At 38.6% G+C, this 13,214-nt stretch overlaps 1 protein-coding gene across 15 annotated transcripts in view; it reads left to right on the forward strand.

Moving 5' to 3' along the window:
- Positions 1-285: 285 nt before the first annotated feature.
- The window catches only part of LOC126635382 (uncharacterized), a 94,548-nt gene continuing 81,619 nt past the window's right edge, over positions 286-13,214 (forward strand). For all 15 annotated transcript variants that reach the window (XR_007627698.1, XR_007627691.1, XR_007627697.1 and 12 more), the window contains exon 1: positions 286-674. The gene's annotated coding sequence lies outside the window, so the exon portion shown is untranslated. The remainder of the gene's footprint in view (positions 675-13,214) is intronic.

A 13,214-nucleotide genomic window follows, 5' to 3' on the forward strand; every position in this document is an offset into this window, starting at 1 on the left:
CAACCACATTTTAGCAAGGCAGATTAGTTATTCCTGTAAAAATCATTGTACAGTCTGTAACACTGCATTACTCTAAAAGTCAGGTCCCTATCCCTGAACCTGAAAAAGTCACTTCAGTTTCTCTCTGCTGCCCAAGTTAACTGCAAGCATTTCCTGACACTAGGAATGCAGGCAGAAAAGGAAAAACGTCGACTTGAGAAAAGCACAGCTTCCAATCCCCACCCACCAGCTTCAGTCAAAGGGATGACTTCAGTCCCTTTCTTAACTAATCCTGTCACTGTAAAATCCTACAGTCATTCTTCCACACATAAAGGGAAAACGGACTCACTAGGAGGACCTAGACTGTTTCAGCCTGAACTGTTAACCAATGGTGGAAATGCAAGAATGCTGAAGTTGTGCCTTCAGAGCCAATAGAGTGGATTTGTGTGTCCCACATGACTGTGTTTCCTCTGTCTTTCACATGGGCAGTATTTAGTTCAATTCAGAACTGCAGATAGTATAGCGTGCAGAGCAGCAATGGGATGTCTGAGCACAAGTGGCTGACTTCCAGGCGACTTCAGGAAGCACATTTGTACATTTCTCCTGAATTTATCTGGGATTCTGCACCCTTGACACCCTCTGACCCTCCTCGTCTCTGCAGAAGGAGACAGCGACCTGCACAGCACAACAAAACTGTGAGTACGGGGTCTATTTATTTTTATTTTCACCCAGAAAAGCAAATATCTTAAAATTGTCAAAATGTTACGTCCTTTAAATCAATGATTACTTTTCTTATGAAACGAACAAGTATTTAAAGTGATACTAAAATTCAGGAATATTTCTTGCGTGCTTCAATAAAAGAAAGGGGGGGGGGAAAAAAAAAAGGAGAAAAGAAAAAGCGAGTTATCCTCCAGGGCAGTGCCTGCATGCACGCTGCATGACACACTGCTTCCTGACATAGCCAGCGTGCTGCTTTGTTCATAAAGAAAAACAAAGACAAAAAGCCCTACACACGTATGTTGTTCACTTTTATTTGTACTCTGTGTCTAATCAGGCCTGATCTGTCCCCAAGGGGAAAACATAAAGGCAAACTTTAACTCCGCCAGCAAGGGCAGCCCAGACTTTCCAGACATCTGACAGTTATTATAATTAGCTATGAAAGACAGCAAAGACACTTTGGGGCAAATAGCTCTTACATTTGGAACAATGAAGTCGAGCAAGGTTCCCATCCCACCCCTTCCACGGGGGGAGGGGGAGAGGCGAGCCAACGGGGGGGAGTGTTAGAAAGGCTTATGGCTGGACTGAAAAAAACACCAGTATAATATCTGGACTCACTCAGCGTGAGGAGAGGCTTTTTGATAAGCAACTTTACCTCTAGATTGTGGCTCGCATTCACTCAGATTCCTGGTGGGGTGGGAAAGGGTGTGGGGCTCTTCACGGTATAACGTCAGAAAGTCGGGGTGGAGGGGGCAGTGGAGATGAAGGGGGGCAGAAAGAAGAGAATATCCATAGCAGGAGACATTGAAATTGCTTCCCAGAGCTTTACTGGCCAGATCTCCTTCAGCTCAAGTTGCTTTCTGGGCAAGATTTATGAGAGTTCTCAAACAGAAGCAACAGACAAAGCAGTGCTTTTTTTCCTTCTTCTTCCCCGGAAAAGAAATTGAACCCAAATGAATAACTGTATAATAAACAGCACCGATTTGTATTTTTGCTCTTTTTTTTTTTACCCACATGTTCATAAGATCTTTAATAAGATCTTTCCCCCCTGCCTGCACGATCCTTCCCACCCCCCTTTCCCTACTAAAAGTTGGATTCTGAAAAACTACGATCAGAAGGGAAAAAGCAAAGACAATAGAAATCTGACTCAGTCCTGGCTGGGCTGGATCTCTAATAATGCATGAAGTGAAAACAGTTTCTAAGTGAAAGATGAGCAGACTTCTTTAAAAAAAAAATAAAAAAAATTAAAGTGCAATAAGGAGAAATTGTTGAAAGACTCCAGACGCTACTAATTATGGCTTAAATAAATCTTCCAGGACAGATGTTTGCTTGCTCCCGCTGCAGGGACAGGAACGTTAAAAGAAGCATTTAAAAAAAAAAAAAAAAAAAAGGATTTGCCGTGAATTTTTTACATATGATTTTTTAATTTTTTTTTTTAAATACACCGTTTTATTCTTTGTCTGCCCTCCTGTTATCTCCCCCTCCCCCAACCGCCGCCCACTGTGAGCTGAGACACCTGAAGGCTAGACACAATGATCAACAGAGCACTGCGCTCGCCTGTCTGGATTCCAGCCAGATTTTTTTTTTTTTTTTCCCCCTCCACAATCAAGGAGCCTGCACGCAATGCACGGCAAGCCCCTTGCTCTGCTATGTGCAGATCAGACAGAAGTCTGAACCGTGCTGCAGGGAGATTAAAGACAAACACAAGCCTCTCCTCCTTATGTCGGCCAGGCTCAGTTTCAACTTTGTTATGATTTGCAAAAAATACAAAATAAGAAACTTTGTAAACATACATACACATTATTGCACAAAACATACGCACATGTACACACACTTTCCAACACAGTGTAACCAGGGGCATCCAGTGTTTCCCATTTTACTGTGATTTCTACTCTAGCTTTACAGTCAATGCAGTATTTTATGTTAAGTTCATGCATCACTTACATAATTGCCGTGCTGCTCTCGAATACTACGTAAAGATTCTGTATATTCATATGATATATTACATAAAGGCAAACAGCTACTGTCCAGATACCCACGCCCGAATGCCCATCAAACTGAAACATTTGAAAACATTTGGGTTTGGAGAGATTAGCACGAGCTCCTAGACAGTTTTATGGTAGTTTTAAACAAGGCAGTAGCAAAATGCTTTGTAAGTAGGTTGTCTTCAAATGAAGAAGGGGAGCGTGGCAGGGCACTGGTTTGCTGGCCTTGCAATCCCCGGCCTTCCTGTCGCCACAGACCAGAGAAATGCCGGCTGGCCCAGTGTCACCCTGCCAGAAAGTTGGTCTTGGGAATGCAGTGCTCCCCAGAATAGTTGCTCTACGTTTGGTGTGGCTATGGGTGGGGTTAGCAGAGACATACGGAGGAGAAGGAGATTCAAAGCACTTATTCTATTTAATTTTTAAGCGCGTGCCATGCGGACCTATGTTCTAAATTCTTTGGAATTTCATTGTCTTCCGGTACGAATTATGGTGTGATACACATGATGGACTAATATTTGTTTTTTAATATGAACTTTGTGTGAAAAAGACTTCGAAGAAAATATATTTTTAAACACACAACCTACGTACACTGCTTTTAATTTACTCCCTGAAAAGGCTTAAACTATATTTTAGTCACTCTAACAAGTATCTCAATGAAAAGAGAGGAATTTTTCTTGGTTTTTTTTCTTTAATATTGCTTGTAAACACTAAGAGGAAAGGAACTCAGCATAAGTATCCCATTTAGTCTTTAAAAAAAACTTCCTTTCCAAATAGCAGCAGAGACATGCAAACAAAAGGTTGCACGTAGTCGCAGCAATATCCACAGCAAGGTAAAAAATTCCAGAATAGAGATTTCAGAAAAATTAAGCGAATCAAGAGCTGCGGTCAAATTTGTATTCCTGTATTTTATTTCTTTTTAAACAAGGGATATAATGCTTTTCTAAAGGAACACTTTATATCCCTGACGTGAAATACACAAGCAAACTCAACACAATGGTCATACAAAAGAAGTGTGTACTTGTAAGCTACATGCCATGTACACATGGTCAGTATATGAAGGTGATAATTTTCTTTCTACTTTACCTGGCACATTATGCCTTAAAAAAAAAAAAAAAAAAAAAAAAAGTGTCACTTGTTTCAAACATTTTGCTTCAAAAATGTATTTTGAAATAATGCCTGCAGCTACATTATGAAGTGCTGACTTTCATTTTCTTAAGGTAATGACAATAAGCAATCATATTTTTATCCTTTCCTGAAGACTGAAATCCTATGCAAATCAATCCCTCTAAACTTCAGAAGTGATTTATACACTACGTTGTATTAGAAGGGCATTTCAACTGGCAATTTATGTAACGTTTGTCAATGCAAAGGTAATGACTAATCACATAGGAATTAAGCATTAAACCTGAGAATGTAAATACAGGGTCCTTGCCTTCATGTTTAGTTCAACACTGTCCCCTTCTCCCAGTGAGGTCTCTTGGGTTTGGTGAGTGTTGGGTGTTCAGCAGCTCTGACTAAGTAGGTAGAAGATACAAGTGACCAGTGTTCCTGTGAGTATGGCATTATCCTCCTGCTGTTGTTGTCCAGCCACCTGGGATTTGGAGCTATGTGTTTTAGCTTTTTAAGCAATGAGTTGATTTACCCAATGCAAAAAATTCTGACCTCTGTATTTTTTGCTGACTTCTTTAAAATTTTTAAAAGCTTGAATGTTGAAACAATGCAATCGTGGAAGCTCATGCATATTTATGACTCCATTCCTCAAAAATTTGATATCTATTACAGTTTGTCTCTTAGCCTGTGGCCTACAGTTGGTTGTGCAAACTCCATGGTGCTACTGACACAATTTCAGCTTCTAATTTCCTTTTTTAAACTCTTCTCTCCCCCTTTCCCCTTATGCTTCCTGTTGCATCCGCTTGTTTGAGCCTTTCCTAGTGCAAGCAGGAGTGTGAGTTTTAGTCATGGGAATAAAGAGCTCAAGATTACCTCCAAAACTTTCAAAAGATTGGTAGTTTCACTTATACCTTTGCAGAGCTGAAGTAACTTGAGAACCTACCAGAAACACAGACAGTCTCAATAAGGTAATGGGGTCAAATGAGCTCATGCATTTCAGATAGGAAGAGAACCACGCATTGCATTTTTACAGATAAAAAGGACAGAGCGTTTTAATGTAAACAGATTTCTGGTTGATATTTTAGCAAACTGTTTCAAAGCTCAAACTACGGCAGAGTCTAAATGACTTTCAGCATGGTACAGTTAGACCAGATGGCCACGTGTTCTTTTCTTATTTAGATGAGACTTTTCCTTTCAATAACATCTTTCTTCCTGACCTGCTTAAAAATTCCAGCGAATGAAATCAGCACAGGATTTTCAATTCTAATTGACCATGTGCAGAGGAAAGGCCAGTAGAGAAATCAGTAGGACCATTGTAAGGCACACTGCATCAATCTCTCCTTTGTCCTGAATCTTTTCTAGTATGAGATGCAATAATTAAGAATATTTAATTTATATTATTTGTACAGCGACAAATCTAGTAGCATGCAGGCAAAAATCATGGCAAGTTCCTCTTTTAGAAATGCATGTAACAAGGAATACGTGTGCCTATCAGACACCAGCCAAACAGGTACTCGACATCATTTAATGGCCAAATAGTAAGACCTAAAAAACCCCATAAAAACAGAAACAAGACTGCCAAAACAAACTCAAGCAGAGAATGACCAAAAAGACTGAAAGGTGTGGGTGAACTAAAGCACGAAATGCTTTGCCTTTTCTAACGAAGGCAGAAAATTTGAAGGATACGGTACTTAATCAAATTTTTATAAACCACATTTTAGAAGTGTCAGAAAAATGTATTTTTCCACTGTTTATCCTTAAAACATCTGTAACCTTCAATTGCTATTAGTGTGCCCACATAGATTTCACACACACACACATCCCACCCACACTACGTGGGTTGGTGATCAGCCTCACTTGTGTCTGTGTGATCTACATGCCAAGTAGGGGTTGTAAATACTGTATGTATCACACACAAACATTATCCACAAAACTACGTGCACAGATGACACCATTACAGTCTTACCTGCTATTTTATTTGGAATTAGTGGGATACGTGTGAAGTAATGCAACAATGTTGGAGATTTTAGCAAGTTGAGCTTGCAAAAGACTTTGCACATAAGTCTCACCCATAGATTTACACAGCCCATGGATAAGGTAAGTGGTTAAAATGAATCCTTCAGAAGAGAAGTGGAGTGGGGAAAAAAGACCAATTGAAAGCAATACAGAGCAAGTTTGGTTGGCTGGAAAAAAAATCAGAAACAGACTTATGACTGTTGTACTGTTTTGCACATATTAACTCTCCTATTCAGAGTTCAGTTTGACATTATGCTTGGGTGGTTGCTGGTATCATTATCACTATTAGCCTGAGTCAAGAAACAACCAAACACCTGTAGAATAAAATTTCTGAAAAATAATAATGAAAACGGTTTCAATAAGATAGCCTTCTTTTCTTCAGCTGAAGCAGGTTTGCATTAAAATTCCAATATTTTTTTAAGTTTAAGGTGGAAAACAATCCAGAAGAGAATGCAGTGGGCAGTATGGCCTTTGCTATATGTCAAGCATGCAGTTCAAATAACATCTGCGTGAAGAAACACGCCTGAGAACATAAAACAAAGCACAGACCTTGCGTCTGGCCAGGCAGACATGGTAAAAGGTCTGATTCTCCAGCTCTCCAGCAGGATGGTTCACAGCCTTGGGCAAATCATTTAACTCCCTGGCTTCTCATCTACGTCACATTAGCAGAATTGAAGTTTTGAATACGTGATTATTATTATGAAGTCAGCATTGAGATACCACAGCAAAGGGTAGTGGAGACACCTCAGATGGTTGAAAAGAACACAAAATACTAGACAGAAATAATGATCTTTTGTTGCTGCTATTAAATCAGATCATCTTTGGTGTGGTGTTTCTATAGCTAGACAAGACACAAAGCCTGTTTCTCAAGAGATTAATATTATTCAGTTCTAGCCTAATTTTCTTAAGTTCTCCATGTACTTGAACATTCACTTCTTATTTTTTGGTAACCTGCAACAAAACACCAGAATATAGGATGAATGGAAGATACTACTCCATCTGTAATGATGCTCTAGATTCAACATTCATGGAAGGCCTAACACTAAAATGCTGACTCCTGTAATGGGTTATTAATAGACTGTCCCATGGTACCAGTGAGACTCACTGCAGGTTAAAATGCTGCACTGCGTCACCAGGAGTACCAAACCTGAGCGCTAGACACTCTCTGCCTCTAGTGTGTGTGCACCAAGGATCTGATCTTGTAATGGCATTGAGTGTATTCCTACTTCTAAAGCCTAAAGGCGAGCCAGCAAATCACTTCCATGCTCAAAGATCAGCATGTGCTTAAAATGTCATGCTGGAATAGGTCTGTAATTTCTACAGAGCACGTTGCAATGAGAAGTAAATACCTTTGCTGGTTCTGCCCCCATTAAATCCCAGTTTCACCTTTCTGCTTCTACTGATGATTCTTTGATTTCCACCATGGAACAGACCAAAAGACAGCACAGACAAAATGTAATGTTTGTTCATCTATGCTTTATATTTAGTAAGTGGTTTCTAAGATTTTTGAGGTCTATGATTTAACTTTGCTGAGGAGAAAGTACAAGCTGGGTTACCATCATATCCAAGTTAGAAACCCTTGGGTAGCAACACTAAAAATCACTGTGCGAGAACAGAAATCAGTGAGCCTGCAGTGACCATGAGATTTGATAGGAGATGTTTTCAGGCCACCATTTTGTGACTGAAATGACCATGTCGCACACGTGTAACTGGAAACTTTGTTCCCACCCCCCTGAGTAAATATAGGAGATCTCTGTGCAAAAGAAAAGAAATCATTTTCTGATGGCTGTTTCTATGAATCAATATTCGTGCCCAGTATGAAAGAACTACTCAGACTTTCAGCTACCTTGTGTCAGTGCTGCTCACAAGATGTAAAAAATTAATGAAAAAGGGAATGCGACAGACCTGCTGAACACCTTGGCAGATTTGCAGAAGGGGTGGGGTTGTGAAAAGTAGGCAAGAGGAAAATATCCTGCATGGAAGTACAGCCTCGTGCAGTGCTCAGAACAAGGAGAGGAAGTCAGCAAAATGTGCACAGTTATAAGCAACTGATGGGCTGTATTTCGCCAGCCTATTTTTACTGTCAGGGCTCCAGACTATATTAGGAGTCTACCCAGACTCTTAAGCCATGGGATGTGGATAATGGGATCAGATAAAATGATTAAAATCAGTTTGGTCTCATGATTTCAGCTACTAAGTGTAGTAGATGCAAACCTGAAAGACTTAATTGTATGATAAAAGTACAAAAACCTCTTTGTTTTACCTCTGCATTTCTCCAGTTTAGAGAAATTGATGAGATTTTTCTCTGTTTGTTTGATTGAAAAAAAAACAATGGCAAGCAAGATGATTCTTTTCTTGCAGCATCCCAGCTGAAACTGGTTTCATCTATCCAAACAAATAAGCTCAGAAGTAGCTGGAGAAGCAAATTTTGTGCTACATCCCATGAGATATTTTACATAAACTTTCCAGTTAGGAAACTTCAGAAACAAATATTGCTTTTAAGTACATTATATAGTTTGGTAGCTGCCTTTTTTTTGGAAATAAAAATCTAATAATTTCCCAGGATGTCTTATCCATACACTGAGTTTGTGCTACTGTTTTCAAGCATTATTTTTTTTTGTTTCTCTGAAGCCACTTTTCTTGGAGAATAATTTTCAAAAAAGAGGATTTAAAAAGATAAGTCTGGTAAATGACAGCAGTGAAGAAAAGCAGCTCCCAGCGTTGATTAAAAGACTTGGAAAGGGTTAAAAATTCAGATCTTTATGTAAGAATTAAAAATGAAAGGAGAGTTGAAAAGGGGGAGAAGCGGGGGAAGAGCTAAGCTGCTGGTGACTTGAGTGTATTTATGGATTACTATGTCCTGAAAAGAAGAAAACCAGAGTTGTAAGATGACACTGCAGGGGTTGTCTGGACTTTTCACCAAGTGTAAAGTCTGTTTAGTCAGTGTCTTAATGCCTAATGCTGACCTTTGCCCTCTTCACTCCTCCCTGCTCCAGGTGCAACATTTTTGCAAGTGCTTTAACATTACTGGAAAGTTTGTGCAGGTTTCACACACTGCAAAGTGCAGAGTGCTTTACACAACATCCACTACACCCACCCAATATCAAGGGTTAGCACTTGTTTGTTTTTGTTTTGTTTTTTTTTTTAATCCTAACGACACACAATGATTTGTTCTACACATTTTCTCTTATTAGTATTACTGTATTAAATTAATAAAAACAAAAGCTTCTTTCTAAGGGTGTTTAATTTGCATAATTCTATACAACACGATACAAGATTAAGTATAAACTCATGTCAAATACTCCCCAGCACTGAGAATTATAGCGAGAGCGTGCAACGTATGCTGGCAATGCTATTGATCTCCCTTAAATTAATTCTCTTTGCTATGGAAATGGGAAGACAAAACCAGAACCCATTGCTACAAAACAGCCAAGCCACTACACCTCATTTTCCTCAGAAAAAAAAAAAAATTGATTTCTTGTAGAGTTATTATATCAGGACCGATTTAAATTTTAAAGCAAAACAGCAGTTTTACAGACTAATAATGGACAGCTAAACTATATAAGGTCTGTACAATTTTGATTTTGATTTACAAAAATAAGGAGTGTAGTAAAATGCATATTAAATATGAAATGCTAGAGATTCTACAGTTGTCAGCAACGCAGATAATATGAAAGACAGCACACACATAACACTTCATCCATCATTCTTCTGTGCTTTATATTTAGTAGGTAGCTTCTAGGATTTTTGAGGTCTATGATTTAACTTTGCTGAGGAGAAAGTTTAAGCTGGGTTACCATCATATTCAAGACCATTTGAGACTTTGTGTTGTTTCTGAAAAGCCTACCATGGGCATTTCTGGCCACTGTGGGCAAGGAACCCATTTCCTGCACTCACACTAGGCTGCCAGACTGATGGCTTCCTCGGCTTTGACCTGGCATTGAAGATCTTTTTCACTGTTAGTACATAACACCATGTACTAAAACCCACCCTACAACATCAGCATAAAACTTCCTGGAAATCCAAGACTGTCCAGTACATGTGTCCTGTATTTTGTGATCTATACTAGCTAACTGTGCCTAAAAATTATTGGAAATGATGATTTAGACATTTCAAACCTTTAGATAACTAACTTGACTTGCCCACATTCCTTCCTCACTGAGCTATGCTGAGAAATGTTCATGACATTAAAGAAAGGAGGGAAAGGACGGGTTTAAAATAGGTGAAGAGCAGCAGGGAGTTTTAATGGAAAACCCTACTAGTCAGAACTGTCTAGTCAAAATAACCCAGGATAACGTGGTTTCTGTGTACAGCACTACTGCAAGGTGAGACTTGCATAGAAAGAGTTCTGATAAGGGTTTACAGGCAGGGAATGTCTATGGCACATGTGTTTGCATCTGGACTGAAGCATTCCTTTAACTTGTATATGTGAAGCATCTTTCAGGATACTGTGTCTCTCTAGAAGAATATTTTGTTATTTTTCCTATGACATCATTATATAAAAATTAATTTAGTCTATCTTCATTATCTAGATAGTTTTAAGGGGGTTGATTTTAGGGGGAGATTTTTCTATAAAGTAAAATATGGGTGTTACTACAGTAGTTTATTCCAGGAGTAGGCACAGGTCAAGGGGTCAAAAATATTCTGGGAAGTGTGTCCTGAAACAGTTTTCTTATGTTTTCTGCAAGAGAATCAAGGGGAAAAAAAAGTTGTTTATTACATGACAGACTATTTCTAGAGCTGGGCCACTTTATCTCAGCACAAAGAGTGCTCCTGTTCGCAGCACAGCTGCTAACAACTCATCAACACTCCTTGTTTAAGAGCAGGGTACCATTAGAAGTCAAAACTTGAAAGAAACCTGAAATGTTATTATTGCAGTAAGCTATGCAACTGGATTTGATTTCTAGCCAGACTGTATCCCTTTGCTCCTGACACTGTTTACAAGACATATTTAGTGCAGGTGGTACTCTCCTTAATTTCACTGAAGGTCAAGTGTACTTGTCATAATTGTATTTTTTGCACAGCTGAGAATTCAACTACTTCTGCAGACTGAAAACAGACATTGTTTCTGTGAAGGAAACACATAGCACTGAAGAGCTGGACTTGAGATAAACAGAATGAAGTAAATTTTCACACTCTTTTCTCCTGCCGTCTCATGAAGATCATCACTTTTGAAGCTGCTGTGTATCAGTGCATGCAGCCATTTGCATCCTTCTCTTCTAGAACTTTAGAACCCTTTGTCTGGAAATGTGATTTATTGCTTTAGGTGGCTGTTATACATTTTTTTCAGAACTACAACCTAAGGTGAAGTTCTTGCTATATTTGTAAAAGTGATTTGCAAGTATGGAAAGGAATAAAGCTAAAAGTAGTCAAGTTTCTAAATGAGGTAGAGAAAAACTAGATTACCTCAAATATAAATTCATTTAATTTTCTGCTATTTTGGAACATCAACATTTTGTCTTTCGGAGAAGACTCACGAAGCTTATTCTCTGTAAACTCCAAACTGATTTGTTACAACTGTCACAAAGCTTACTAAATGCAGAAAAAATAGCATGGTAGAAATTAGGACACTGTGCTTGTGCTTTGATTCATTTACTCTTTTGAATTATCAGCCTCCTCTACGTGCAATACGTGCACCTAAAACACGGAGAGTGGTCCACAGGAGCTCTTTCTGTGAATGCATATTTCCCTCATTCTCTGACTTACAACCATTCCTAGTGCTTTCATTACACCTTTTACCTGAAGAAAGGAAATTAAAGCAAAACATCTTTGAATTGTGCCTCATTATAAAATTCTTTTTCATGTCAGCTGAAAAAAGCCATAACAACAAAAAACCCCCCAAACAACCAGGTGTCTCCTTCTGTAGGTCTTATATAATAGTTCAGTCTTGCATAACACTTAAAAAACCAGCTTTCTTCAATTTTCCTAATATATTAGAGACAGGGAGGAGAGATTGTCCTTCCTTCCAGATCCTCTGCAGAGTCAGGACCAGAGCTCAGGTTTGCTTCAGAGCATCACTTCAGAAAATTCTAAAACTAGAGACAGATTCCTCTTGTGAAATCCATTTGCTGATTAGCAGCTCCTTACCCATTTCTTCTACCCCCATCCAATCTGCTTCTTTAAACCACTCTGCCCTGAATCACTGTATTCCTCTGCAAACAGCAAAATATAAAGATGGAAATGTTGGAACTGGTGCCGTAAATACAAAAAGTTACACCAATTTTACTTAAAAGTGTAAATGCAAGTAAAATAGTGCCTTTTTATGGAGCAGTTTGAAAATACATAAATACTTTTATTAAACTGACACAGGAAAGATTAGGACTTCAAATCTACACTTCCATTATTAGTGGAAACCTCAAAAAATAAAAAGGTTGCAATCTCATTAGTTTCTGTCGTAATTTCCTCAAAATACAAAATAGTAAAGCAAGCAGAGCCTCACGAAATTTCAGTAAGACAAAATATGGGACATTATAACTGCAATCTGTGGGATTCATCTGACATTTTGTTTCTAAATCCAAGCTTCCTCCTTCCTCACCTCACTGGCACCTTTACTTTTTAGTTGTATTTGTTTGTAATTATGGAGTTTTACTGTTTTATGTTATGATCAAATCCACACCTCAGTTCCACAAAACACATCGGTTTTGTGCTTTTGTTTTTTGGTTTGATTTTGGTGTTTTGTTGCTTGTTTGGTGTTTGTATTTTTTTTTTTAAGAGGAGAAAATATTCCTCTAACCACCACCCTATGTCAGTTTCGTATTTACATTCAGGGAATAAATTTTACATCATTTCATCTAGAGAATCATTCATCAGCTTATTCTTCCAGCACCATTATTCTAGTTGAATTTTTCGGATTCAGCGTTAGATTTGGGGTAACTTTTTTTCCATGCAAAAAAAAAAAAAAAATTAAATTTATCATCACTCTAATGAAGGAAGTGAAACCTGAGTAACTTAAAAAGCTGATGAAGTTCCTGTCCTTTTCAAAGAGGAATCAAGAGGCTTTTGGACGAAATACTGATTTAAATTTGTACCAAAAAAATCCTGACCTATAAGAAATAGTTCAAGGGGAATAGGGACTAACACTGAATGTGTATCTAGTACATAAATCTATTTTTTAGATGCATAACTGAGTTGTTTCTCCGAGGAGATGGCATCACACCTGTACCTATGTGGGTCATTTTTGCAGCAATGAGCAGAGGGAATCACATTTAGCATCATCCCAGCAGGGTCCAAGGGGTTAGGCCTCCTCCATCGTGTGTTTCCAGCATTCTCCTGGTGAAAGGAGCCTGATCCTCAAATACACACTGTGAGAACATCAAGGCCACTGAAAGGGCCAGTGGGCCTTGGCTGAATTCCAACCTTTCTGTTGTACTAACAAGTAGATCTCTGCTCTGTCCCCCTCTAACACCT

The sequence above is a fragment of the Myiozetetes cayanensis genome, unplaced genomic scaffold, assembly GCF_022539395.1.
Source record: "Myiozetetes cayanensis isolate MyiCay16 unplaced genomic scaffold, myiCay2020 scf12, whole genome shotgun sequence".
Classification (NCBI taxonomy): domain Eukaryota; kingdom Metazoa; phylum Chordata; class Aves; order Passeriformes; family Tyrannidae; genus Myiozetetes; species Myiozetetes cayanensis.